The sequence below is a fragment of the Musca domestica genome, unplaced genomic scaffold, assembly GCF_030504385.1.
Source record: "Musca domestica strain aabys unplaced genomic scaffold, Musca_domestica.polishedcontigs.V.1.1 6, whole genome shotgun sequence".
Classification (NCBI taxonomy): Eukaryota; Metazoa; Arthropoda; class Insecta; order Diptera; family Muscidae; genus Musca; species Musca domestica.
In genome coordinates, this window is record NW_026712363.1 from 8062075 (window position 1) to 8089759 (window position 27685).

General features: G+C 34.5%; 1 protein-coding gene across 12 annotated transcripts in view; it reads left to right on the plus strand.

Annotated features, from left to right (window-relative positions):
• LOC101891514 (uncharacterized) overlaps positions 1-27685 on the plus strand; it is a 222485-nt gene that overhangs the window by 80536 nt on the left and 114264 nt on the right. For 9 of the 12 annotated variants that reach the window (XM_005178506.3, XM_020035086.2, XM_011292214.3 and 6 more), the window contains exon 3: positions 9420-9454. The exons of 1 other annotated variant lie outside the window; for it this stretch is intronic. The gene's annotated coding sequence lies outside the window, so the exon portion shown is untranslated. Of the gene's footprint in view, positions 1-9419; positions 9455-13408; positions 13428-27685 lie in introns of those variants that run through there. 2 more of the 12 variants (XM_059129078.1, XM_059129079.1) reach the window with 2 other exon arrangements.

A 27685-nucleotide genomic window follows, 5' to 3' on the forward strand; every position in this document is an offset into this window, starting at 1 on the left:
GATACATATGATTTGATACGAACAAAAAGTGCCTTATCGATCAGATAGCCACTTACGCATCTGGTAGCAGATATAAATTTCCGTCTGTCCTTCTTAACTTTCTTCGGTAATTCGTGAAGGGGGTATCTGATTTGGTACATCGTAATATTTGATAAATACGTAATTAAATGATAAATACGTTATGTAGCCGTTTGGGTTGAGTGTGCAAAATATGTCAGGTTTCCTTGGATTACTGGCAAAGATGAAGCTTTTCCTCTCGAAGAGCAATAGCTTCGTTGTTTGTGTGGCACATAGCGCTTTTTTGTTCATCCATCACAAACAAATGTTTATTATCACTTTATAGCTCCGAAATTGTTCATAAAATCTAATTTTCCCCATCGAACTCATCGTTGATGATCGGTTGGAACTATATAAACCTTATGATCCGAGACTTTATAATAGTACGATGCAATAGTGTTTATTGAATGCCCATTTCGAAAGAACGACGAGTGCTATAGCACCAATATTTTCAGCTGACCATTAACAACGTATACGGGCTTTATTCTCAACGTCACTAAATTTAACTGCTAAAACGGCATTAATTTTGTGAACTGTTCCATGTAAAATATTTACCAGTTTTTAGTGAATTAAAATGAGTGTATATTAAATTTTTAATTTTGTTTGTAACAGCTTCAGATATTTATCGACCAAAACACACGAATATACTGATTATAAGAAATTCTTGAAATGTGAGTTATCTTTACAAGGAGACTATTCCAAAAGGCTATCGATATGACCTTTTTAGTTCCAATGATTCGTGGAGTCATTTAAAGATCTCTATAAAATTTCAAAGCTCTATCCTAAATGTTGAGAAATATATCTCAAAACTATATAAGGGCCTCAACAGCATTTGGATGAAGAACCCAGAACTCTTTTGGCAAAAATCGGTCGAAATTTGGATATAATTCCACCATATATTTTCCTCCGATTTGCTTTTTTATTATACACCAAACGTATAATATCAGACCAAACAGTATGTAATTTTGCACATATCGTACGATCAAATTATGTCTGAAAATAAGTATGCCAAATTTGATAGAAATCGGTTCAGATATAGCCATATAAACTGTTCATCCGATTCGCTATTTTTGCAATCCGCAGCCGTAATATGCACTCTGTAACAACGATATTTGGAAAAATATATCAAATATAGCTCAGAAGAGACTTTGCAAAATTTCATCTAGATCGGTTCAGATTTGGATATAGCTCCCATATATCTTCTTCCGATTTGCCTTTTATTGTGCACCAAACCTGTAATGGGATGGAATTTTGCACTTGACCGAATTGAGTCTAGAAACTAGTATCTCAAATTTGGTGAAAGTCGGTTCAGATACAACTATAGCTTCCATACATATTGTTCATCCGATTTGTTATCGTAACAACGATATTCAGGTTAATATATCGCATACAGCTCTGAATACCTTTGCCAAATTTTATCGAAATCGGTTCAGATTTGGATATAGCTCCCACATGTATCTTTATCCGATATCAAGTTAATTGTGCACCAAAATGCTTCCACAAATTCAATCCTTTGGACTTTATATTAAAACAATAATTGTAGTTGGTATAATTTAATTTTCACGAATTCGCCATATAGACTTATATTTGCTTTGTGAAGATCTACTAAATATGCAAAGTGGTGTAGGGTATCATAAAGTCGGCCCCGCCCGACTTTAAGACTTTCTTTACTGGTTTTACCTGCAATATTGCCGAAGTCGCTGTTTATCTAAAATGCAAGGAATCTTAGGAATCTTAATCCCAAATTTTCCAAAAGTGTGAGAGAGGGGAAAATTTGCCAGCTCAATTTCATACATTTTTATGTAAACTTTCAAATCACTTCAATCAACCAATTGATTTTTATTGCGAAGTGTTATTGAAGACACCTTTTTGGTTCATACTTGGAAATAATATTTTCTTTTTAATTGTCATACAATCATGACTTTCTTTACTGGTTTTTCATATATAATGCGATAGTTTTTCGATATCCTACAAATATACAATATATAACATTACAACCGACCTGAGGTATATCAACTTAAATCAATGAATAAATATTACATTCAAACATATGTGTATGTACATCAAACTTACCTGACTGTAAAATGCTTGCTTTATCGACATAATCCCAATACATATGTTGCATAGTAAGATTGGATGTTTTATAGAGACTTTCTCTTTGCAATAGTGTGAGCTCGAGGACATACATATATTCATGTGTACATTGCACCGTTATTGGTTGTGTGATTCATTGTCACATTTGCCCAACTACATCTGTAGTCTGTGGTGGTGTGTCATTGGATTAGTTAGAATTTGTCTTGTATTTTTTTGGTTTTTGTTACATATGTGTTTACTTTAGTCAAATACATATGTTGGCATATTTAGATATACAATATACATATGAATACTTAAAGAATAAATAGTAATATTTGGTTACTTTTTTGTCAGCAACGTGTCCTCAAACGTCCTTGTAATCCCATTTCACGGAAAATGTTCGCATATAGCGTATGAAAGTACACTGTTTCAAGTCTGTTGTCTTTGAAATGTAGCGTTTTGACAGTTATGCTTTGTAAAATAGCCTCATTTTAAAATAGCATTGTTTGAAATTTTGCATTTGAAGTTCTTACTGGGTATCACTCTATTAGTGCATTAATTATAAATTGAGTGATCGGATGGTTAATACCTTCCTGCCTTCGAACAATTCTCAGATCTGAAACTAGTATTTGCGTATGGTATATTTCATTCCATTCATTTCATTTCAATAATATCATATAGTCATGTAATAGGGTTATCACGGGACTATACAAAATTTCGCGGCAACTTATTTCGCAGCCAACTTCAGACTGCTGTCATTTCTAAGCCACTCGTCCGCCAGCTGTTAAAATTACTCCAGTGACAGCTCATTATATTGTTTACAAGCGCACAAAAGCAGTTTAGTGAGAATTTTCCAGAAAAAAATTTATTCGTAATGGTACTCAAGCATGATAGTGTGATTTCTTTATAATTGGCTGGAAAACCACAAGTGGCTATCGCTAGAGCACTCCAGCATTTAAATGTGAATAAATCTTTTGTGTCTCGTGCCATCGCTCTTTACCGTAATTCTGGTAGCGTAGCCCGACGTCAAGGAAGTGGACGGAAGAAACAAGCAACATGGTTCGAAAAGTAAAGAAGCGACTTGATCGAAACCCGCGTCGCAGGAGTCGAGAAATGGCTCGTGAGCTGAACATATCGCAATATTCCATTCGGCAAATATAGAAAAATGAGCTTATGGTAAAGGCATTGAAATTCTAAAAAGTGCAAAAACTTTAACCGCTACAGAAAGTAAATAGACTGAAAAGAGCTAAAGAGTTGCTTCGCTTGTTGCAGTTTTTTATCTCAACCCCTATTGGTGCTTTCTGTCATGCAAATGTTTGAAAATGTAGATCGTTAGATGAATGATGTTATATCTAATAATGTAGGTCAACGAAATCAGCATCAATATAAAGGTCAGAAGTGCCCTTTTTGTATACATGATTGCGAGTGAAAAAAAAGTGAACAAAGTTTATACTCGTGAGAGGCAGACCATGTGATACCTTACAACACTACAACATAATGGATAACCTCCTCCAAACACATTTTTGTTGATTGTTTTAAGTAATGCCATACTATCCTGCACTAATGTTACCTTTGGTTTCTTACCGGGGATATTATCCTTATATTTACACACTTTGTCGTGCTGATAGGCATCCAAAACAGTTTCACACAAAAGTTGTGGTTAATTTTACCCGCTAAATATAATTCAAGGTCGTCCAAAATGCTACACTTCTGTGCTGTCCTAAACCCTCTACCTCATGCATTGTGACCTGTAGAGCCATTGCAAGATCAGGAAAGTTTTAATTTCTAGTTTATTAGAATTAATTTAATACTCCCAAAACACAGTGCTGTAAGGTGAAAAATATATATTATTATTAGTAGTAGAATTAAATATTGAAAGTCAAATATGAAAAAATCTCATGCGATAAAACATATGACAAAAGGTAAAAATATATAACAAAAACCAGTAAAGAAAGTCTTAAAGTCGGGCGGGGCCGACTTTATGATACCCTACACCACTTTGCTAATTTAGTAGAGCTCCGCATAAAATTTAAAGTTTTTATGGAAGAATTCAATCATACACGCTATGATTATAATTATAATTATAATTTAAAGTTCAAAGGACTAAATATGCCGAAGCATTTGTATCTTCTAAATTCGGACTTGTATTGCCCATGTGGTGCACAGTTAAATTGAAATCGGATAAAAATCTGAACCGACCTCGATAAAATTTAGCAAAGGTATTTCTGAGCTGTATTTGATATATTTCCCCAAATATTGTTGTTACAGAGTGCATATTACGGCTTCGGAGGACAAAAATAATAAATCGGATGAACAATATATATAAGAGCTATAGCTATATCTGAAACGATTTCGATCAAATTTGGCATACTTATTTTCAGGCCTAATTTGGCTGTATGGGCAAAATTCCATACTATTCGGGCTGATATTATACGTTTGGTGCACAATAAAAGGCAAATTGGACGAAGATATATATGGGAGCTATATCTTAATTTTGACCGATTATCTCCAATTTCAATAGGATTCGTCCTTGGGCCAAACAAATGATATTTGCAAAATTTCATCTGGATAGGGCAATAAATGCGAACTGTACTTTGTTGACAAAAATACATGGACGGACGGACAGACGAACGGACGGACATGCATAAATCGACTCAGAATGTGATTCTATGCAGATCATCAAAAGGAACTATGGGTCTATTTCTTTTCCTTTTGCCTGTTACAAACAAATGCACAAAGACATAATACCCTGCATATTTTCATGCGATTTTCTTAGATTTATGATTTTTTGCAAAAGGTTATTCCGAATTTGTGAGAATTGTCAAAATAAGATGTTTAACTAACATCCCCATCACTGCTATATGAGATTGTATATATTTTGCTGTATATTCTCATATCCAGAGCATCAATGTAACGGTCAGATTTGACATCGGGCCACATTTCAACCTGTAGCGTGATTCCAACATGGACAGACGGACATACACAGCTAGATCGACACAGCTCGGTGAGATAGCAAGGTCCATACATAATTTCCTATGTCGGGGACCAATATTTCGAGGTTTTACAAAATTTTTGGCCCAAAAGAATTGGATACACAATATAATTTTCTACTGTGCAATGATACCAAACTTGGTTCTATGTTAATAATAATTATAAAAATATTTACATCATCGAGGTGTTACAAACTTTTTGGCACAATCAAACTTATAATATCCCCAATACACAGTGTTGTAGGGTATGAAAATATATACGAAAAATGTCGGTATTTCGACTCCTTCTGAAGACAGCTAAATCAGAAAAGTCGGATTTGGATGGGCCTAAACTGATTATTTCAAGGAATGGTATTCTTAATATGCTCTCAATCTCATTATCGAGTCGTCATATATGTCTATCAGGGCTGTGCATCATTTTTCCAACCTCATATCCATCTATCATACTTACTTTCTTTAAATATACTTAAAAAACGTATTTTCAATTATTTTTTTATTATAGTTTAAATGGAACAAGTTTTCTTTTGGTCATTACTATGTTAAAGTTCATTTATTTGTTCATTAATAATGATGGTGGAAAAAATTAAGAAATCATAGCCTTAAGACGAAAGTTTGATAAATGAATATGACATATGTTCTTATGCGACCATAGCATGATGAAAACTCTGTAAAGAACATATTTATTAAAAAACGCTCTATATCAAACGTTAAATGATATGGAATGCCATTTGATTTACGTTTAGAAGCACCAGTTACAAAGAATTTTCCACATCTCAATCCAAAAACTGCTACATCTCTTCGCACAACTGCTAATATAGTAGATATTTTAAATGGATTTTTCGTTGATGCCGCTGTATTGTATATGAAGAGATTTAATGCTTAAAATCAAAGGTAAAACACAGATTTCAAAAGTACAGAAAAAGGCACTTTAGTTCTGAATGAAAAAAAAAAACACAAAAAAACAACAGAAAAGAATGGAAATAATCGAAGGATTTATTTTGCTTGGCATGTGCATGTGTGCATTTGTATTTCCAAACGGAATTTAAAATGAGTCGTGTTTTTTCACAAAATATGACCTCGAAATATTGCATCATGAGTATTAAAAAAAATCTGCACTTGTATCTTCGGAAAGATAAATAGAGTTTAACCATTATGGTCAGTAAAATGTTTTTATGTTGGAATGGTCAATTAAATTTCTAAATCTTATAAATTTCTAAACATTAATTTCTTCATTACTATTATCTATTCTATGGACTACCCAAAGAGTCACTTTTTTAAAGCGCAACAAAGCCATAAATCACGTTCTAAAACGTGCATACGTGGTTTGATTTACTTCGCACAAAATTCTACGGAAACTTCTGCAAAATATGAAGACTGGCGTAGGGTAACATCCCAGAAACAATATATTTGCCAAATAATGAGATTATTTTAACATGGGTATTTCATAGGAAAAAAGTACATACATACATCACTCCAGCTTCATAACGAAATGAAGTAGGATGATAAACTTTTACTCAGATGTATGATTGGTTTGCAGGACTTTCTGCATTGGAAATAGGCTAAATAGATGCAGGTTTTGGTATAACCCCAATATAAATGTTCCGGTAGATTCCTGGAAGTTTTAGTCACAAAATCAATCCGGAGTTGCTGTATATTTGCAGCATGTGTTCCCATGATGTAAGAGACATCCTTGCATAGGACTGTCAATACAAGGTGAGATGAAAAACCGCAACCAATTTCAGACTGCTGTTATTTTTAAGCCACTCGTTCGACAGCTGTTAAAATTATTCCAGTGCTCACCAAAAGCATTCTGGTGAGAATTTTTCAGAAAAAAGTTATTCGTGATGGCATTCAAGCGTGGTAGTGCGATTTCTTTATATTTGATTGGAAAACCACAAGTGGCTATCGTTAGAGCACTTCAGCATTTAAATGTGTAGCCCGGCGTCAAGGAAGTGGACGAAAGAAAACAGCAACATCAGCAGAAATGGTTCGAAAAGTAAATAAGCGACTTGATCAAAACCCGCGTCGCAGTGGCCGAAAAAATATGTTTTGGTATAGTCCCTATATAAGTGTATTTTGATGATTTGTTTAAAACTTTTCAGCGGAATTGTTTCAAATATAGTATTCGAAGTTCCTACTGGGTACTATGACAGAAAATTTTTCATACAGGTATACGTCTTCGTATAGGACGTTAACTAACTACATTCAAGCAGTATTTTTCAAAGCTTTTTTTTTTGAAAATTTTCAATTTTTTCCAAATGGTGAAGGGTATTCAAAGTTTGGCCCGGCAGCTGCCTTTTTATTTGTTTGACTTTCTGATATTAATTTATTATTATATTATTATTATTATTTTTTTTTTTTTTTTTTTTTTTGATATATCTCTTTATTAGTAGATATGTTAAATTTCTATTCTATATCTTCATTATAATGCTATAATCAAAAAAAAAAAAAAAAATAAATAAATTTGTTGCTGAAATGTAAACCGTATAGCTTTATTTTAGCAAAAATATCAAACTTTCTCTATACTTCTTATTAAGTTACTTGCTGTCTTTATTATCACCAAAAAATTCTATTTTCACACATTTTCCCTTTTGCAACTGTCAATGTCAAATAATTGAAATTATTCAACCTGCTTCATCCGACCAACTGACGTCTATAGATGCATGTCGGCGAGATATTTTCATAGAATTAAAGCAAAAAAAAATAGCAAAACGCCAGGAAGGACGATGAATCAGGGTCTCCACCGTGGCGGGGTAAAAAAAAGAGCCATTAAATTGAAATTGTTTTCGAGTAATTATATATGTAGTGAAGTTGATACAAGTCAAATAATTAATTTAAATGTTAAATATGACGTGACTGACAATGAACAGCCAACACATGTTATCCACGTTGCTGTCGTGTTTAATATCTATGCGGCGGTGTGAGTGTGTGTTTTTGTTTTTGTTGTAGCGGAGCACATTTACTTAGACTGCAATGTAAATACAAATTATAACGGAGAGAGTGTTGATGTCCTGAAGAAGGATATTTTATATTAGGTATGATAATATGGTAGTTTGCATGTTCTCGGTGCCTTACGTAGGCATGCATACATACTCATGAAAGTATGTATGTATATACACATGGCAAACAATTATATGCGACCTTAACACTTTATGTCATAAAAATAACTCGCACCACCATGATAATGTCGGCCCAAGATTAATGGCATTGCCGCTCAATATAATACAAACAGTTCAAAACAATAAGTCAAAATATTTATTTGTGGCTTCAGAAAGCAACTGTTTAAGTTATAACAATTCTATTTAAAATTTTGCACATCTATTTTACAGATAATTGGAAAATCTTAAAATAATGAAATAATCCTTATTGCTGTCGCTATTTGAGAGTAGGTAATAGATTTAAACGAACCACCAAGTATTATTTGAATAATGTGACCCACTTTGATTTTATTTTGCTCACTGTGATATTTTCTCTTTTTCATGATTTACTTGGAAACTATTGAATATAGGCATATTTTTTACTAACTTCTGAAATTGATATTTAATTTCCTATTCTTTTTACGGCTTTTATCAAGTTTTACAGCGGAATTCCACGTGATATTTCACAAAAAATAAATTCATTAACGAACCGCCCTGTTCTAGTTATTTTTAAGTTTTAATCCAAATTTTTAGTTTAATATTTGCAATTGCGGTAGAAGGCTGTCTTGTTTAGTGTAATTCATGTTGTAAAAGTCAGGGCACGCTATACATTTGCCGTTTTGTCTTGTTATCTTTTTAAAGTGTTATTTGCATACCCTAAATTTGTCATTCCGTTTGTAACTCCTCGAAATACTTATGTCAGACCCAAAAAAGTATATATATTCTTGATCAGCGTAAAATTGTAAGTCGATTTAGCTATGTCCTTCCGTCTGTCTGTTGTAATCACGATATCTTGCCACAACCGTACATCACTGTTTTCGGTACTTTGATAATATTATTGACAATATTCAACGGAATTGTTTTAAATTTCGTATTCGAAAGTCCAAATGGGTATTACAGTCTATGACAACAAAATTGCGTGTGCAGGTCCTCGTCTTAGAACTTAGATGCTTTTTACTTGTTTATTACTTTGATTTTTTTTAACATTATATAATTCCATTAGAAAGTATTGTTATTATTTAACGTAAGTAATAAAACGTAAGTAATAAAACATCTGAATTTTCATCACAGAGTTTCGTTTTCAAGATTGAGATATTGATAACTTTAGCATTCTAACAATACTATATTCTCATCTAATGCTATTTATTTTCTATTTTTACAGGCATATAACAATTGTATCCAGCACGTTTGAGTTATGTAAGTAAAATATCTAGCTTAAATATGTTTTGTTTCGCCTTCGTTGTAAAATATAATCAAATCTTATTTTTATAATTAAATGTGAAGTGAAAGTGAAATTCAGGAAAAAAAATGTTTATACCCAACAACACTATATGTTGGGTGTATTATATGTTTGATTGGGCCAAAAATTAGGAAACACCTCGAAATATGGGTTTCCCACATAGGAAAGTGTATATGGATCTTCCTAAATTAAAATGTAATTTAGAATGGAAGTGGGCTAGAGAGATTGAATAACTTTTTTGCTGGAAAATTGTCACCAAAATGGTTTTGTATGCTTGTAAACAATATAATGAGATGTCACTGGAATAATTTTAACAGCTGTCGGACGAGTGGCTTTGAAATGACAGCAGTCCGAAGTTGGTTGCAGTTTTTTCGTCTCACCCTGTATATTCTTTATGGGGTCTACGACAAATATTTAGGGATGTTACAAACGGAATAAAAAAATTAATATACCCTCTTTTCCATGGTGGATGGAAATGAGGCTTTTCCTAATATTTTCATATAACATTGACGAGCTTACTGGCTATTAATCTTATAGAAATTCGGAGGGTCGTGGTATTGTTTTGTTTTATTTTTTGTATTCAGTTGTGAATAACAGAGTGTAGGAAATAATAACTGATTAGTAATAAATGGTAAATGTAACTTCAATTCTAAATGGTCTAATGGCTAAAATCCATTTTAGTTGAAAATCGTGACAAGTATTAGGATCTGGCGTTCCAACACCTCCACCTAAATTGAGCATTTTATTAAAGAATTTGATATTTGTTGTCACTTAAGTTGGAAGACATTCAGAGCAACCAAACTTCAGTGAAATACCTAAATGAATGGACTTTCATTTAAAAATTTGTGACAAAAGGATTTATATCTCCAAAAGTGCTTCTGAAACCTTTGCAGGTTGTATGGGGGCTATGCGCCCTATTCAGCCAGACTTAAATTATTATTTCTTAAAAATAATTCACGATTTTACAAATACTTAAACATGAAAAATCCGGGTTTTTTGTTAGACGAATATTAGGAACTATACCATTTTTAATATCAATCATCTTAGGAATAAGGTCCATGCAAAGTTTCAACGACATATAAATTTAGCCACGCCTGTTGAGATAGATGAATAGAAATACCCACCAGTTCTCCTAATATTACCCCTACAGAATATACTAAAAACAAAAATCCTTCCAACAAGAGTCTCGATTGCCAAATTGAATACTGTGTATTTAACACTACAAAACACATTCATGGCGCATCACAATCTTTGCGTTACACTAATCCCTAACTCTATTCGGTGGAAATATGTTTGATATCGGCAGCTACAAGGGGATTATCGCTGTCCATGCCACCTCCTTGCAATTGTTGTCGGAGCGATTTGCAATCACATAAGAATAGATAATGAGTTGAGAGAAAATTGTGATTATCCACCGGCAATGTCCTTTGATGCGTGCGCCACACTTTTGTACGGCACTGTGTCATCGGAAGAGATTAAGTCATTTGGACGCTACAGAAGAAAGAGCGTTTAGAATTAATAACAGCAGCAGTCAACATTCAATTCTAGGCTGACATAAATGCTGCCCTCCATTCATTGCAATTAATCCGTTGCCACAAAAAAAAAACAGGCTGAGCAATAAAAAGAGCAAAAAACACACTTCAAATCCTTTCAATGTCAAATTAGTAGTTTTCACTTTTGTTTTCCTCTGTAACATTTTGCGATGCTTATTTTTGCTCAATTAAGTTTTTGGCTTATTGTTGCCTCTCTGCTTCGTTCTCGTCTTCCAACAACACCAACAATAACACAACCATCATCAACATCGACGCTGTGCTGGGAGTGAATTTTTGGTTATTTTCCATTTTATATTTTTTATGGCAGAGCCCTAAAATCGATTTCCTTCTTAGTAAATGTTTTGGAAAGCCTACAACAAGAACAACACAAAAAAAAAAAAACGAGAGCAAAACGAAAAACAAAAACTTTATTCCACTTTCACACTTTGGAATTGTTGCTGGTGTTGGTTGGTATTGGCGAAGGAGCCTTTTTGTGGTGCCTGGGTTTTTTAACGTCACTTAGAGGGTCGTGTTGCCATTGGGCTTAAATTTCTTTTTGGCTTACTTCTACATTATGTCTATAATGATGAGAATATTTGTTGCAATTTGACTTTGGTTTGGCTTTTGCAACATGGTTGCAAGCTCGATTCGGTATTTGTTTTTGCGCCGGTGAAAGTCCTTTTGCTGAGTGCAAATCGTGTTCTATAAATAGAATGAAGGTTGGCGTGTTAGATGGTAGGACCATGGCATTCTTGTTTTTGTTATTTCACGGGTAAATGAATTGTAATCGATATACGGTAGAGAGAAGTTTTTAGAATAAAATTGATCTACCAGTTAGCTTCTCTCCTCGGATGAAAACTTCTTCGTGGAGTGCAGTGTTGGTGTGTTGGGAGTTTTGGTATCAGTATCACACTTGGTTTGGGGTGATTCACTACTTATTACAAATCGGATGATTATAATTTTTGGTTATATGGGGGCTATACGAGAACCTGCATGCGGGATTTTTTGTCATAGGCCGTAGTAACCATTGAACTTTAAATAAAAACTTTGAAACCATTCCGGTAAAAAATGTCTCTAAAATTATAATAAAAATACCGAATATTGGGAGGTACCATTATATACGAAGATATGGACCTGCATCGATACTTTTTTGTCATACTTTTCTACCGAACTATACTACCAACCATTGAAGGCATGAAAGCCTTGATATGTATTTACAGAACTTGAAAATACCAAGTTTTTGTCATAGGCAATTCAATTCATGAAAGTTATTATCTATTTCAATTCCAAGTCTTGGGGCTTTATATAATTCGTGTACTTTTACTTTTAAAAATCAATACACGTATGTTCACATATTCGCCTTCCTTCTACCAGTAATGCCGAAAACAACAACAACAGCAATAAAAACAACAATGTACCATATTTCATATAATATTCTATGTTTTCATCCTTAGTTTCTGGGTCAAAATGTTTTCATTTACCACTTCCAGCGGCGGTGCGTCCCCTCTCTCATGGCCTAGGAAATTCAAAAACAGAAGTTCTCAGTAAACACAAACAAGAACAGAAAAATATTGAGTCCATTATCATGGACTATAGCATCAACATCATCGCCATTGACTATCCGACCTGCCAGTTAACTGGTAACACCAGAAGGGCTGCCCACTAACAAGATATCCTTTGTATTTTATGAAAACAAAATCAAAATGAAGAAATAACAAATTGTGTTATTTGAGGTCTCTGCTATGTTAGTCTTTCTTCGACATGGACAAGATGCTCCAGTTTTCGAGAGCAAGACAACAGAAAAACACACTTCTCTTTGGTCATTGGGCAGATAAGTTGCATTGGCAATTGCAATTAAATTCGATATGTTTGAGTTTGAAAATTAATGACACTCACACAGACACACACATTTATTTCGAATGGATTTATGTTTCAGAGAGTAAGAACATTATACGATTCTGTATAATTACTGAAACAGTAGAAGCTTAAAGAGTTGGGCATACGTTTCCTCACTGGCCTAGTATGACGTTGCAAGAAATGTGATACATAGTTGTACCATGATAGGTATAAGTTACACCGATGAACAGCAATCATACGACTGATGAGTTTGCCATTCGATGTTTGGCAGAATTAGGTTTGGAGAATTATATATTTTATGCAAAGAGCATATTAATGTTTATGAATCAAATAAAGATCAGATCCGAAATAAGGTCAAGTAAGATTAAAGCCATGAACATTAGTATTGTGTTATTTGCGATTTACGGTACTCGAAATGAAAATGCATAAAGTAGTGCCACTTTATTCAACAGCAGAATACAAATGTGGTCCAAATTTGTATGTTTTTCAGATTTTCAATTACCAATATATCTTAAATATGGACGGGGTGTCATGCGTCTCAGTAAGTCAATTGTATAAAATGCTTTCTCAATTGCGTAAATTTACGACATCTGTGTCGAATATTTGTGTCATTTGCTTAAAAACAAGGCCATAAACCTTAAAAATACCCAACATTTAGTCTAGAGAAAATACTATAGATATTTTGCAAAAAAAAAAGTGAGACCAATAGAAACCAGGATTGCCAAACTTCAGCTGATTCTCTTTGAAATTGATGCTAAAATTTTAAAATACCGAAAGGTACAGTTATATGGAGGCTATACGGATAAAGCTCAGGAGTTTTTATAATTGGAAATATACTATTCTTTCATCCAAAAGTTCAAGAACTCAAATATGAAATTTAGAATATTCAAAACTATTTTGCATGTCATTAATAACAATATCTAAACCTTAAAAACGGTGCATATCATTTTACCTTACATTTTATTATACCCTCCACCATACTATGGAGGGTATATTAACTTTGTCATTCCGTTTGTAACTCCTCGAAATGCTCATGTTAGACCCAACAAAGTATATATATTCTTGATCAGCGTAAAATTCTAAGTCGATTTAGCCATGTCCGTCAGTCCGTCTGCCCGTCTGCCCGTCTATCTGTCTGTCTGTCTGTCTGTCTGTCTGTCTGTCTGTGTGTTGTAATCACGCTATCTTTCGAACGAATTGAGATAGAAGGCTAATATTTTGCACACGTGTATATTTTTCTAGTAGGCAGGTTAAGTTCGTAAATGGGCCATGTAGGTCCACGTTTTCATATAGCCCTCATATATAAGTACCTCCCGATATTCGGTATTTTGATGATTTTAGCGTCATTATTTAACGGAATTGTTTCAAATTACCTATCTAACGTTCGTAATGGGAACTACAGGTCTTCGTATAGGCCCCATATATCAGTACCTCCCTATATTCTGTAGGTACAATACCCACCGAAATTTTTTGAGATGTCGTATTTGACGTTCGTAATGGATGCTAAAGCCTGTGACAAAAAATTGGTCTTCGCACAGCTCCGATATAACGGTACCTCCCTATATACGATATTTTGATGATTTTAGCTACATTATTCACCGTTTATTTCAAGTTTCGAATTTCAATATGGTAATGGCTTATGACAAACAAGGCCTATGTAGCTCCATGTCGTATAGACCCCAATATAACGCCTATATTCCGTATTTTTAAAATTTTAACAGAATTTTTTAAGGACTTTATTTTTTGAAAATTTTCAAATTCGTTCCAAATGGTAGAGGGTATTCAAAGTTCGGCCCGGCCGAAGTTACTGCTTTCTAACTTGTTTTTATTATCATATATTCACAATAGTGAGCCAGAAACTTCAACTTTGCGCTACAGTAAAATATTTTGCATGGCTGCATAAACAAAATTCACCTGGCCCATATTTTCTGTAAAAATTTAAATTTTTAAAAGTTTCCTAAATTCGGAAATTTTGTAAGTCGATGTATTTCAGTAATATTTATAACAATATGTTATAAAAGCGAAATAAATTAATTTTCGTTATTATTTTTTATGTTTATTATCATTTTTTAAATAAACAATAACTGTATATTTCTTTATCAATGAAACATATTAGGAAATAGACATTTAATACAGACCATTCTTATTTGAATCTTCCAGTTCAACACATTGGGAAAAAATAACTGAGCATGCAATCGAACTATTGTAATGACGTATTTTATTAAAGTTTTTAAATTCATCTTATATTTTTTATATTGTCCATATAAGCAACTACCCTCATAAGCATGCCACATCGCACACATTGCTGAAAACATTTTAATTGGTCATTTGGTAATTATTTTAACCAACAACAAAGTGAAAACGAAGATTTCATACAAAGCTTTTGCGAAGGCCTTGCCAAAAATATACCAAAATTATTTCATTATATATTTCTGTAAGTGGAGCAAAATTCCTTGAGGGATTGATAGCAATTACGAGAGTACAACGTTACACTGCCAAACAAACACAGCCAGTAACAAGAAGCAAATTATTATACCCCAGTTGCCAAACAAGGCAAACAGAACCGTGTCACATGACGTACACCACTGGACCAAGAAATTACTGGGAAATAGCTTTGTGGCCACAAAACATTTTCCACCTCATATTTCCCCAGCGATGGGCTTAGACTGACACGAGAAATGCATAATGAAGACGTAAAAATGTTCTCGCAGGTCGTTGAAGCGTTCGTTAATGGCTGTCGGTGACAGCCTGACTGAAGTCGGAGGAGATAAGACGACATCACCTGTGAAATTTGTTACAATTGTTAGTATTGTACGGCACAGAGACTGAATCACCTGTGCATGGCCTAGTAATTCTAAATTTACTTGTCGGTATAAAAAGGCACACTTGTCACTATCATTGTGTACACATTGGAGGATAAAGCCTCATTTGTCATATTACAACAGTGGTTTTGGCGGATAATTATATTTTTAAGATTTATTAATTCTTCTGGTGGTAAAGTCGAGATAAAATCAAGTAAGTTTATTGACACTGACTATAATTAAATAATTTAGTTATTTGACATAAACAATAATACGACTTGAAAGTATCATTACTAATTTCCAGTAAATTACACATAACAAATCAATTTTTACCGATTGGTTTTAATTACAACTGATTTTGGTATCTGGTTCAGTACTAAAGAAAAGTGAATTTCAATAACTCAAAAATTCTCCATAGCATTAGAGAACATTGAATGTTATACTGAAACATGGAAAATGAACATGTTTCTAAAAAATAATAACAAAACACTTGGCCATCACAAAGCAAAGTTTCTTAGACTACAAGACCGGAAGCAATAAAAAGCTTACTGCAAAAATTATAAACACAATAACGGGTTAGAAAATATCAGTCAGCCAGCCGATAAATACGCACCCTCCACATACTACCATATAGTAGATTTGGGCAATACAGCACCAAACTAACATTTCAAACAATACTCAAGAATACATAGGAAATTACAATGTTAGTAAGTGTTACCACCTTCTTTGTATTCTGGGCGTGGATAAAAAAAATTGTGAAGCGTTTAAAGTTACAGTTTAAATTCTCTTCTTGAAATACAGGGTGATATGAAAAAAAACTGCAACCTACTTCAGACTTCTGTCATTTCTAAGCCGGTCGTCCGACAGCTGTTAAAATTATTCCAGTGACAGCTCATTATATTGTTTAAAAGCGTACAAAAGCATCTTCGTGAGAATTTTCCAGAAAAAAAGTTATTCGTGATGGATTTTTATGTTTGGCTGAAAACCACACGAGGCTATCGTTAGAGCACTCCACCATTTGAAGTGGACGGAAAAAACAGCAACATCGGCAGAAATGGTTTGAAAGTAAAGAAGCGACTTGATCGGCCCCGCGACTTGTTCGCTTGGCCGAAAATGGTGAACTGTCGAATTTCTCCGATGAGAAAACGTTCGTTGTCAGAGGTCAGCTGAAAATGTGCATCTTCGGTAGGCTACCATAACTCAAGCGCCGGCCATGGTGATGGTGTGAGCTGCCATAATAGCCGATGGTCGCTCTCCGCTCGTATTAATCGACCGTGGCATCAGAATAAATTCCGAATATTATGGCGAAAATATTCTGGAGGGTGTATTAAAGACCTTGGACATTCTGAACAGACTCAGCACCATCACACTCAGCACGCGCCATCCAAGAATGGTTACAACTTAAGGTTCCTCGTTTCATTTACAGCGCACAGCAGCCACCAAAATCTCCGGACACCAATCCGTTGGACTATTGTGTCTGTAGTATTTTGGAATACAAGGTTGACACTAAAAAAATGTCAAAGTGTCGATAACCTCAAGCAAGCGCTTTGCCGGGAATGGGCCAAAATATCGCAGAGCAACATTCGGGCAGCGTGTGACGGTTTCATTAGCCGTTTGAAGGTCATAATTCGTGCCAAAGGTGACCAATTCGAACAAGTCTAAACTTACTCTAAAATTCGATGCTATGCGACATTAAAAAATAAAAATTGTGGCGTTTGACTTTATTGCAGTTTTTTTTATCTCACCCTGTATAATATGAAAAAAATATAAAGAGCGAAAAAAAATATAATACAAAATTATACCTCCCAAGAAGTACTCTATCTTGAAACGTAGTGCAAAATCTATAAATGCTCGTTTGGAAAGGTGCTGCAAGACTTCGTAGGGAACGATTGTCGGAACTACGAACGAATAGACGTAATTCAGTCTATAGCACACTAGAAGGTGAACAACAGAAGTACGAACATCTAAAACGCCTGGGCAAATACTGTTGGCAGATATGTCAGGCAACGAATGGCATAGGTTCGAGCATCAGAAAATCCCGAAAAACCACCAATAAGCCTGCGATCTATCTAAGAAGGAAAAGGCTAACGAAACTATCGAAGTTCGGACTTCTTATGTTTTTTTTTATTGCAAGGAAGATTTTTCAAAACTAAAAGAACGGGCTAGAGACGCAGACTGTAATTTAACGATACCTCCTCATTTTTGGAATTTTAAAGGTTTCCGCACTAATTCCTATCCAAATCAGATGTAATTAGATATTTTGGCCTACTCTTAGATAAAACAAATCCCTCAAAATATTAAAAAGTGTAGCCTCTTTTAAATTTCTTGGAATTTTTATAATGCATAGATGATAGAAGATATAAAAAATGCTGTCCGGTCGAAATAATCGTCATTCTTCCTTTTTTTCTCGCCCCAAATTAGTATAAGATATTTTATCAACGGTTATTATGCACACGTTCGAGGATCTTTTCATTTCGGTATATCAGGCATATTAGACATAAATTAGGTGCTCTACAAGATTTCAGGCGAATAAATCGAGGTGTTTCAAACAACTGTTAAAAAAAGAATTTCCTGAAACTTAAAAAAAAAAGTTTTGACTAATCTAAACTCATAAATATAGTGCAATTGAAAAACTTTGCAATTCGCCTTTTGAGATGAAATTTCAAAGAATTTTACTAAACTAAATTCGTACAGATTAAAGTTCCATCACTTGGTACACCACAATTTAAAATGTCAATTGAGTTTGCGGTTTCTAACAATAAAACCGCATCTGACCACACAACAGCCAAATTACGTCATTAAATCATTGATTTAATTTTTTTCGTGTTACGGTAGCCTAGACAATTGTTATCTAGTCTCGTTGCTTAAATCTAAACTCTATTAGCGTTCACTTTTAAATATGGCTCAGTTTACCGTTTAATTAAATCGTTTTAATCGCATACCCTCCAATGAAGCGGTGCAACATAAAACAAGCCAAGCTGTTGCAACATAACGCCAACGTACAATAAAAATTGTGAGACTATATGTATATAGTGACCCAACCAAAGGTCTGGCGAAGCGCTTTGTGAGTTGCCACAAATAGAACATTAATTAGGATTTCAACTTTCCAACAGTTTCAGCGGCTTTCTTTTGTCGGACGTTCAGAATATTGAAATGGAAGAACTTTTAGTGTCAAAGTAAAGGAAAACGTGCGTCCAACAGAAAAGGAAATGAGAAACTTTCCAACAATACCAACATTTAAACCGCCAACCGCAGCACAATACAGGTTAACATGCCACCAAGGCATCGCCTATTGATGGCTGGGGTCAGAGTAGCAATGGCAATGGTGGTGGCGGTGGCTGCAAACCCTTAACAGAATGTTCCAATTAATAATGGAAAACTCAACAGAAACGCATTCATATTTGAACACACACACACATACACCTGGTTCACTGTCGCCCAGCCAGGCGTATCGTTCGCACACTCCCTTTGCACAATGTTCACTCACGTACGTAGGAGCACATGTATGTATGTGGACGTGCGTTCCTTAAGGTAATGTCGGTAGTTGGTTTGAGATTAAGATACTATAATATACATACATATATGTGTATAGTTAGGTTAGCCATACAGAGGAGAGTGATTTATAAATAAAAATAAATTAAATGCCAATAATTAAAAAGAAGTCGAGGGGGGCTGGACATGTAATACCCTGCACCACCTGCATCCTTCTGACTTTAATGAACGATTCACTCAAGATATAAGAAAAAGTATATAGTGGTTTTAGGCCCGAGAAACGTGAAGATGAAGAGTCTTATAATTATGCACTCTGACTGTGGGAATTCCAAAATTATTCGAAAAATCATTTTTATACCCTCCACCATACTATGGAGGGTATATTAACTTTGTCATTCCGTTTGTAACTCCTCGAAATACTCATGTCAGACGGTACCTCCCGATATTCGGTACTCTGTTGATTTTCGCGACATTATCCACCGGAATCTTTTCAAATTTGGTATCCGATGTTCGTAATGGATGCTACACCCTAAGACAGAAAATTGTCTGTGCAGGTCCACGTCTTCATATAGCCCCCATATAACGGTATTTTGATGATTTTAGGTACAATACCCACCGAAATTGTTTGAGATATCGTATTTGAAGTTCGTAATGGATGCTACAGCCTGTGACAGAAAATTGTCTATGATGGTCCAGGTCTTCGCACAGCTCCAATTTAACGGCACCTCCTTATATACGATATTTTGATGATTTTAGCTACATTATTCACCGTTTATTTCAAGTTTCGAATTTGAATATGGTAATGGCTTATGACAAACAATGCCTATGTATGTCCACGTCGTATAGACCCCAATATAACGGCTATATTCGGTATTTTTAAAATGTTAACAGAATTTTTTAAGGATTTTATTTTTTAAAAATTTCCAAATTCGTTGCAAATGGTGGAGGGTATTAAAAGTTCGACCGGCCGAACTTACTGCTTTTTAACTTGTTTTGAATATCTTGCTGCATCTGCGATATCTGCCAAAGAAAGCATTCACAACTGAAATCATAATTTCGCCGTAAGTGATATTCAGCATTAAAAATATTCTTAGTCGTCAATTGGTCTATAAGCATCTCCAAAAACATGAAAAATTTCTTGAGTATTGGACTATAATTGCGACCTTTACAGTAATATCAAATGTCTATGGGCAGACGAACAAACATACATCGCTAGATCGACTCAGCTCGATGAGATAAGAGGATTTATATATAACATCCTATGTACAGGACCAACACTTCAAGGTGTCAGATTTTTATTATAACCAATCAGCTATCCGTAAAATCCCTAAATATTAGAATTTCCTTTGACTGAGGCTACACCCAAATTAAATATTTAATAAAACGTCGGGAATAAAATGAAAATTAAATAATTTTGTTTTAAGAGGTCAAAAAGCTAAAACAATCAACAACATATTTTTTTATACCCTACACCACATAGTGGTAAGGAAGAACCCTATTGAAATTATTGATAATCGGATCAGATCTAGATATAGCTCTCATATATCTTTAACCGATTTCGGGTTAATTGTGCACCAAATGGTCAATATAAGTCCAAATGGTCTGAATTTAGGCACATCCAAACGTATTCATATTCCTCAAATTTGGAGAAAATCGGTTCAGATATAGCTATAGCTCCAATATACATGTTTAATCCGATTTGGTGTTTAAGTCCCTCACAATCGTACATTTAGGACCAGAATTTTATAGAGATCGGTTAAGATTGGGATGTTGCTCACATATATATCCTTAATCCAATTTCAGGTTTATTGTGCCAATATTTGAATAACATCAGTCCGAATGCAGAGAATTTCGGGACGAATGTTTCCATTTTGTGACACTCGGCCCCGATACATATTTTTTTTATCTAATTCAAATAAGTTCTTTTGTTACGGGAGCTCTACTAAATATGCATAGTGGTGTAGGGTATCATATAGTCGGCCCCGACCGACTTTTCTTCACTGGTTGGTTTTGAATTTTAGTTTTAATAACATGTACCTTCAACATCTTGTTCCTAAATTTAATCTATCCATTGTATTATAATCTGGCTTGATAGAAGTATTTTCAACATTCGTTATAGACAATGTCAAATGCGTTTGGTAAGTGAACTATTTTCCTAATACATGGGCTGAATATAGAATAATATACCTCCGGCATCCCACTTCATTATTGACACCTGGGAAGACTATCTTATGCTGAAAATAATTAGGGACCCAATTTTTCCGCTACTGGGGAAATTAATGTGAATGATTCACCCAATGATAATTGTACAAAATACTTTGTACATACTTTTGAGTGCGGTTGAGGCGCTGGGAAAATATAGCAATAAACAATCAATATTCAAAAATTACATATTTCCCAGCCGCCATAAAATACCACATGTAAACAATTCGATGATCTTGTGCGCTGACGCATACGATAATGTGTCAGATAATAAATGTTATAACCCACACGCACATATATCGATGCGCTCAGTAGATGCACAAGACCACATGAATGAAATGACAAGCAGCCCTGCAATGTTCTCCATTCAATATTAGAATAGATAAGAATAATTGTGTGGCTGCGACTAGATTAAGTTAGATTAGTTTCAGTAGTACGTAAGGAAAATATTTTTGAAATAAAACTAGAAGTGAATCAACAGCCAAACCATTCGGTCGCATTCTTTTCTCGCTCTTTTACAATAATTGTATTAGGAGCATGACCGTACCCTTCTGGTAATGGACAACCAGAGTTAGACTCAGGCGAAATTGACCGGTACTGGACGGAATAATGCAATGGCAATGAAATTCATTTTCCTCATGATCATTCTAACCTTTCCTCGTTAACTATATTAGTTAAGTTTAATGTATCACACATTTATTTATTCGAACTATAAAATGTGATTATATATTTGTGTGGTTTTAGATGTTGGAAGTTATTGTACTTCCTATATTTTACTAATGAAACCACTAACCATAAATTCACGTATTTAGCAATTCAGCTGTTTCTCTCACAAATTTATGGCTATAGTCCGCCCAAAATTGATCAAAGATGTAGGGCATCTCTTAAGCGGCTTAAATTCGTCTCCCTGTTCTTATTTGTAGTACACAATATCATTATGAAACTCAAATTAACGAGGCATGCATGTTTAGATTACGGGTCGATAAAACATACACGCATTCATTCGAATTCTACTTTAATGGGATTAAAAAAATATTTTCCAGTCTGTCAGTCAAACGTCAAGTCGAACGTTTCGATTATATATATACAACTTAGAGAACATTAGTTTTATTTATACTCGGTTAAGGTTCCGACGCAAAATTATGTCTGTTTCTATGCTGGTGTTAATATGAATACATACTCACATACTTGTCATTCATTCATTAAGACTAACAAGTGCATTGGTATATGTTTTGTATAAAATTAGCTAAGATTAGAATGCTTAATATAAATACAATAGTAACTATTTGTTGGTTAATTTCAATGGTTTTGCAAATTGATATTATTTATCGTTTAAGAAACTGCCATTTTGAAATATATGTGTGCTGTATGTGATTTACTCATAAATGCGTCAGACTGTAAAATAATTTCAGGTAGCACATAAAATTATAATCAGTAGCACGTGTGTGTTATGAACAATAACAATTCGTGTGCAGGTCAGTTTTTCTGCACTGCTCCCTGACACAAAGGTTAACACCTCATCAAATTATTTTGTTGCAACTCATCTAAAATGTGACACACATTAAATATTCTTGAAATGTTCAACCGAGTGGAAGATATTTCATTATGTTCGACGAACAAACTCAATTAAGAAGGTTATAAATACGTTTGACCAGAAACATTTAAAAGTCAAGGTCTTCTAAAATGATTTGAATGAACAATTGATTACATTTTCTCTTGTACCAAATAGATAGAAACATATAATTTTCTTTGTAATTTAAAAACTTTACACATTTTTGACCGTACGTGCTCATGTTCAAAGTGGTAGTTAAATGAAAATGGGAAGCAATCAATGCATGTAAATCATAAAGGAAATGACTTGTTTTATTTAGATTTGACCCTGACATATGTCATAGAATTAAATTTAACATAAAACAAGTAAAAAAGCTGTAAGTTCGGCCGGGCCGAACTTTTAATACCCTCCACCATTTGGCAATTTCCAAAAAATAAAACCCGTTAAAAATTCTGTTAAAATCTTAAAAATACCGAATGCTTATACGACGACGTGGGCCTGCATAGGCAACTTTTGTCATAAATTATTACAATATTTAAATGCGAAACTTGAAGAAAAATCTGTTTATAATGTAGCTAAAATCGTCAAAATACCGAATATGGGGGGTACCGTTATATGGGGGCTATACGAAGACGTGGACCTGCACAGACAATTTTCTGGCATGGGCTGAAGTATCCATTACGAACTTCACATACGAAATTTGAAACAATCCCTGTAAATAACGTCGCTAAAATCATTCAAATACCGAATATCTTTGACTCATTCTTTGACTTTGGATGAAGTATCCATTACGAACTTCAAATACCAAATTTGAAACGATTCCGGTAAACAATGTCGCTAAAATCATCAAAATACCGAATATCGGGGGGTACCGTTATATGGGGGCTATATGAAGACGTGGACCTACATGGCTCATTTTTTGATTTAGGATGTAGTATCCATTACGAACTTCAAATACCAAATTTGAAACGATTCCGGTAAACAATGTCGCTAAAATCATCAAAAAACCGAATATCGGGGGGTACCGTTATATGGGGGCTACAGGAAGACGTGGACCTGCACAGATTATTTTCTGTCTTAGGCTGTAGCATCCATTACAAACTTCAAATGCCAAATTTGAAATAATTCCGGTGAATAATGTCGCTAAAATCATCAAAATACCGAATATCGGGAGGTACCGTTATATGGGGGCTATATGATAACTTGGACCTACATGGCCCATTTACGAACTTAACCTGCCTACTGGGAAAAAATACATGTGTGCAAAATTTTAGCCTTCTATCTCAATTTGTTCGAAAGATAGCGTGATTACAACAGACAGACAGACAGACGGACAGACACACAGACAAACAGACGGACATGACTAAATCTTCTTAGAATTTTACGCTGATCAAGAATATATATACTTTGTTGGGTCTGACATGAATATTTCGAGGAGTTACAAACGGAATGACAAAATTAATATACCCTCCATAGTATGGTGGAGGGTATAATACAAAAAGTTTGCGGAGAAGTCGGCAAGACTCTTCTGAAAAGCATTCAGTCATGATCAACTTTTTACATTGTAAAGGGTATGCAAAGTTCGGTTCGGCCCAACTTACGCCGTTTTTACTTGTTGAAATTAAAATATTATCCGAAAACTTTTGACATTTATCATTAATAATGACTGCCAACACGCGAGTTTAAATATTTTTAGGAATTATTGTGACAACAGAATGCTTTCCGAACGTATTTACAATTTTCAATCGTGATCAACACACAAAGCAATAATTCCGGTTACATTAAAAGCCTTACCATATTGCAAGCATTTTCCAAAATGATAACCTAATTTTATTTTTAATCCGTTTGGTATTCGACATAAATTTCGCATAAGTAGCAGAATTGCACATTTTAGCTACTGTAATATATTTATCTTCTATGGGATGGCTGCACATATATGCACACATACATACACGAATATCAGTAATCCATTACAATTAGTTTGAGGTGAAATGGGATTTGTGTAATTAGGGATGTTGTTGTACTACAATTGTAATTAGTTTAAAGCAAAAGAAAAAAAAGTCATGAATTTTTCAAAAGTAATTAAGGTTCCCCACCATCACACCAAACAAATGTCTTTTCTATGAATTATAAGGATTAACAACAATAAAGTAGGAGGATGTATTTTTTTTGTATTTTTTTTTTTTCATATTAATTTTGATTTAGTTCTACACTTCCGTTCAAATGTTTTAAGAAACTTTGAATACCCTCCACCATTTTGATCAAATTTGAAAATGTTCAAAAAAATAAAATCCGTTAAAAATTCTGTTAAAATCTTAAAAATACCGAATATAGCCGTTACATTGGAGTCGATTCGAAAACGTTTATATGTATGGGCAACTTTTGTCATAAGCCATTACAATATTCAAATACCAAAAAAATCCGGTGAATAATGTAGCTAAAATCATCAACATGCCGAACATAGGGAGGTGCCGTTATATCGGGCCTATACGAGGACCTGGACCTGTTATAGGCTGAAGTACCCATTACGAATTGTAAATACACAATTTGAAATAACTCTGGTGAATAATTTCCCTAAAATCCTCAAAATGTCGAAAATAGAGAGGTACCGTTATATGGGGGATATGTGATATCGTAGACCTATATAGACAATGCTCTTCCAGGGGGTAAAGTACTCACAAGGAACTCCTTTTGCGGATTTTCTAATTTCAGTGACAAATTTGGCTACAATCATCCAAATACCGACAGCATTGAAAGCCAACAATGAAGTATTTATTTGTGATATACCGGCCGAGACATTGGAAAGACTATGCCAAAATTGGAGTGAGCGGAGGGTCCATTTGAGGAGCAGTTACGGTCAATATTAGCATGAAATAATCTTCATGCACTATTAAGTCAAACAAAGATTTCATGTATTCATCTGAATTTTATGCGTTTCTTAAAAATTACTCTTTATATTTCCCTCGAATTTGATGTAAGTGATTATCCGAGCATACTACGTTTGTCCAACTCAGACCAACTCGAATCATATATTAGTTGCATCTTATTTTAAATTTAATCTGCTCTAAAGCCGAAATACGCCTCGTATTTGGCACTTTACACATATTCCGAAAGTGGCTAGCACTGCTAATTCTACATAGTGGTGTCGTATATCATATCATATGAGGGTTGATATTCTGAGGTGGATGTCTTGTGTTGGAAATCGGAGTAATCGGTCCTTGTTTTTGTATAGTGATGGGTTTAGTCGGAATATCCAACCAGAAGTTGATATCGTGTCCTCAGTAGATAGGATTTCACCAGGTAAGAAAATTTTCAATAGATGTCCACAATTTTCGTATAGTGTCCACATGATATTTGATACCCTGATATTCAATATTCGAATATTTTGATTCCAAAAATGCCAACCCAATTTGTTATAACTTGAAATAAATTAAAAAAATTAATATCGATCCAAGTAAAAACTTCATTATTAGTTGTTGATCTGAAATGTGATATTTTGAATTCTCACATATTCTCTAAAAAATTAATTAATGTAGCCCCGGGTGTCTTTTCATAGTTCCTACAATTAAAGTGGCTACAATTTTTCTCAAGTGTGTGTTTGGTCTGCAGATCTTTTGACATTGAAAATGGACCATATAGGTCCACGTTTCGGTATATCCCCGATATGACTGTACCCTCTATATTCGGTTTTTTATGATTTTAGCGACATTGTTCAAAGAAATAGTTTCAAATTTCGTTTTTGCACTTCGTGATGGGTTCTACAGCTTGTGACCGAAAATAGTCTACGCTGGTACACGTCTGTCTATAGTTCCCCTATAACGGTACTTCCCCATATTCGGCAATTTGATGATTTTAGCTGCATTATTCACCGGAATTGTTTCACACACCGTATTTGTAGTTCCTTATGGGTACCACAGCTTGTCATCGAAAATTGTCAATGAAGGTCTACGTGATCGTATAGGTCCCCTATAACGGTATCTCGCTATATTCGGTATGTTGATGATTTTTCCAACAATTTCCACCCGAATTTTTTCATATTTCGTATTTGAAGTTCCTAATGGGTACTAAAGCCTGTCACTGAAAAATTGTATTTTGCACGTCCCCGTCTTCCTTATGGGTACCACAGCTTGTCATCGAAAATTATCGATAAAGGTCTACGTGTTCGTATAGGTCCCCTATAACGGTACCTCACTATATTCGGTATGTTGATGATTTTTCCAACAATTTCCACCCGAATTTTTTCATATTTCGTATTTGAAGTTCCTAATGGGTACTAAAGCCTGTTACTGAAAAACTGTATTTTGCACGTCCACGTCTTCCTATGGGTTTTGATGATTTTAGCTACATTATTCAGCGGAACTGTTTCAAGTTTCGTACATGAAGTTCGTAATGGATGCTACAGCCTACGACAGAAAATTGTCTGTTCAAGTCCCCGCCTTAATATAGCTCCCATATAACGGTATCTCCCGATATTCGGTATTTTGATGATTTAAGGCACTTCAAGTTCGTAATGGGCACTACAGCCTGTCACCGACAATTTAAGGACATTATTCACCAGAACTCTTATAAATTTCGTACGTCAAGTTCGTAATGGGCACTACAGCCTGTCACCGAAAATTGTCTACGCTGGTCCATGTCTTCGTATAGGTCCCCCACAATGGTACCTCACTACATTCGGTATTTGGATGATTTAAGTTACAATGCCTAGCGGAAATGTTTCAAATTTCTCATTTGAAGATCTTAATGGTTACT